This window comes from Frankliniella occidentalis, unplaced genomic scaffold, assembly GCF_000697945.3.
Source record: "Frankliniella occidentalis isolate FOCC.00 unplaced genomic scaffold, Focc_3.1 Scaffold242, whole genome shotgun sequence".
Classification (NCBI taxonomy): domain Eukaryota; kingdom Metazoa; phylum Arthropoda; class Insecta; order Thysanoptera; family Thripidae; genus Frankliniella; species Frankliniella occidentalis.
The window spans coordinates 217,262-220,605 of record NW_026267368.1 but is presented as its reverse complement, the minus strand read 5'-3'; positions in this window follow the sequence as shown (position 1 = coordinate 220,605).

The following is a 3,344-nucleotide window of genomic DNA, read 5'->3' as shown; positions in this document are numbered from 1 at the left end:
GAGTCCTGCCGCTCTTCAGCCTGACTCTACCCTGCACTAGAAGTGCATATGCCGACCCCAACCCATGGATGCCCTTATATCCCCCCTCACCCGTGCCACACCGCGCCACCTAGCGAATCGCTAACGCACTCCGTGCCGGATCCCGCCGCTCCGTCCCGCCCGAGCCCAGCCGCGCCACATCCACCGAGCGGAGCCGAGCCTGGACGTAGCCAATCACTTCCGACTATCGCCTCCCCCTCCCCCCCTTGTCCACTGCTTGCTGTGAACTCCGGCGGGGGGGAAGGGGGGCGTGTCCAGCTCGCTGCTCTCCTCTCTCGTCCGCTCATTCGATCTGCGAGAGCCATCTGAACAGGTAAGTGCTCTTCCATCACCAGCCCACCCATCGCCCGCGTCATTTCTTCTAATGTCCAGCCACGTGTTGCCACAGCCTTTCCAGGTCAAAATCGCCAGGATTGTGTGGATTGTAGGGCTTCATCGACTATCACTGCAGCATGTCATCCAAAGCGCCAACTCCTCGTGCCTTCCCTCCATCGCGTAGCCCCCGGGCACCTGGGACGCCGGCACTCCCCGTCGGCATCCTGGTGACGCGTCTTCCCTTGACGCCGGTGTCGAACCCCGTCCCGTCCGTGTACACCGTGAGCTCGGGCTCGCTCAGGCTCGAGATTGTGGAGGCGGCTCCCGTCGTCGCCATGCCACCGCTCGGGCCGAGCAGCCCAGCCGGGTCAGATGTGATCTTCGTTCGGGAGTGGATACAAGGGGAAACGCCCACTGCTTCACCTTCGCCACGTGGCTCCCTTTCATGCACCTGTAAGTACGCAAACAGCATTAGAGTTAGCACGATCCGCATGGGGTCCACCATACCTGTGCTCATCCCTCGGTGTGTTGTGTTGTTGTTGACAGGGGCCCAGTCACAGGTGGTGGATCCGGCCGCTCAGGCCGAATCCCTGTCGCGCTGGCTCGCGGAGCAGCTGGGCCGGGCCCGCCCTCACGCCATCATCCTGCCCACTTTGGTCACCAAGCCCAACCGCTGCCACCTGCCCGTGCCCCTCGGCCCTCTGCCACCCACCAATGGTCGGCCCGTCTTGGACACCGCCCAGGGCGGTCCGACCCCATTGGCCACGGCGGAGTCCCGGGCTGGGCCGTCGGGCTCGAGTGAGGCCACCAGCAGGGCCCCCATCCGCGGCCGCTACTTCAGGCCGTCGTACACCTGATTGGGCAGCGGTGAGTACCTCCCTCCTCTTGTTTTTTTCGTGTTGGTGTTCTTTCATACGCCGCCCCGCCGGGGTGGTGTGCTGATTCCTCATAGCCATACTTACTTCAATTCTTTCTCTTTCCTGTGTAGAGTCCGGCTACTCATCAGACAGCTCTGGCGCGCCGCCTGCCATGCTCCGACGTGCTGCCCCGAGGTCCCGGTCCGGGTCGCCTCGCCAACGCACCTTCGTTCGCACGCCGTCCTCTTCGCCACCCACCAAGGCCAGCCTCCACTCAGCCGACCTCAGTGCGGCGTCCGAATTGGACCTTTCCGATCCGGCCGTCCTCCTGGCAGCCTCGGACCGCGCCCAGGCTGCCCCTGAGGCTGACCAGGCCCAGTGGGCCATGGACCTGAGCGCTGAGAGGGGCGACGCCGACCTGGAGGCTTCCATGCTGGGCAGCATCCTTTCTCCGAGATCTTGCTACACAGATCTGGCCCTGTCCGACGGCGAGGGGTGTGGCTGCCCCGCCGGCGCCAGTTGCTCCTTCTGTCTGGCATGGCGGGCAGAGCAGCGTCAGGCCGCCGAGGACGCCGCCTTGGACCGCGAGTACGACCTGGCTCGTCAGGACGTCCTGGATATGGAGCGTCGCACAGAGCGTCTCCGGGCCTCCCTCCAGGAGGCCTTTGCAGAGCTGGAGGCCATGGAGGCCGAGTACCAGAGGCAGGCCGCCGACGCCCCCACTTCGCCATCCTCATATTAAGGGGTGATCCCCATAAACTGCTTCGTCCCATCTTACATCTTCCATTTCTCTCTTGTCCGGGTGCTGTTGCTTTTGATTTGTTTTCTGCGCGCCCCAGCACTCTTTTCTTTTTTCTTGTCTACCTAATTTTGTTGCTCTATTCGAGCATTTCTTGCTGTTAATTCTGCCGAGATGCCTTGCCGATCCTCTGCTAGAATAAAGATTTAAACACAGACCACCTCCTCAACTTTCAAACCTCATCCTTCAAACCACAATAATATCGTTAAAGCCACACACCACCAGCCTACTTATTGCATTTAAGCGTATTAGTGGGGCGAGGCACAGCACATCAGCATGCAAAGCAAAGCATCGTCAGTCCTATCCCCCTTCCAGGTAGGGGCGCGAGGAGAGCCTACGCTACGACCTCGGAAGTTGGATAGTCCAACTCAGCCCTTCCTACCCGACGGCTTCCCACACTTCAGCTTATATTAAATCAGCTTCTGCCTTCAGGGCCCACGTGTCGTAATAATTATCTTGAGTGAACACATTTGACACGCCCCTCAGGACTTGGAGGAGTTCTTCCGATGCAGACAACTCCGCCATAGTTGAGTTTGATCAGTTGGATTATCGCAATGTATGCGATTATTCTGAGCCCATAAGCAACACTTCAAGTTAAAATTCACAGAAGCGTCTGGAGTAACCATGTACACGCCACTAAATTTCCACTTACCGCTGGAACCCCCATAGTGTGGGACAATGGTGACAAAAATGCTCAAAAATGCCCATTGGAGAACGTCTGGTTTCTTGCACCTGTACGTCCTTTTTTCCACTGTGATAACTTTGCGTTTCGCCTGATAATTACTAGGCCTTTCTCTACAACTTATTGTTCACTACGGCAATTTTAAGCTTATTTTCGTCAAAAAAGACCCTCTAGCGCCTAAACGGTTAGAGATAGAGCAAAACGGACGAAATTTTCGCTCGAAGGGCTCTATTTTGACGGGTAACCTCTTAGGGGAATATATAAAAAAATACTTTTTGGGAGAATTTTTGAACCTTGGATACCCCCATTCACACCCTTAGGGGTGGTTGCCAGGATTTGCCGTTGGCGTTTCGTTCTCTAGGAGTGGACCTTAAGATACCCTGAAAATTTCAAGTCTCTAGCACATCTCCTTCTAGTGGAACAGACAGACAGACAGACACACACGAGGTCGTTTGCATAAGCCCGCTAGATAGCTTTTTCAAAGCAGAAGGGCGGGCTAAAAACATAAGATCAAGTTTAGTATTGGTATTGCACAATATATTGACATATAAAATATTATTGGCTGATTGGCTGAGCGATTAGCGAAGCCTATTACTCCGTCTGGTCGGAAAAAACTTTTTCTGTCTGTCTGTCTGTGTGTCTGTGTGTCTGT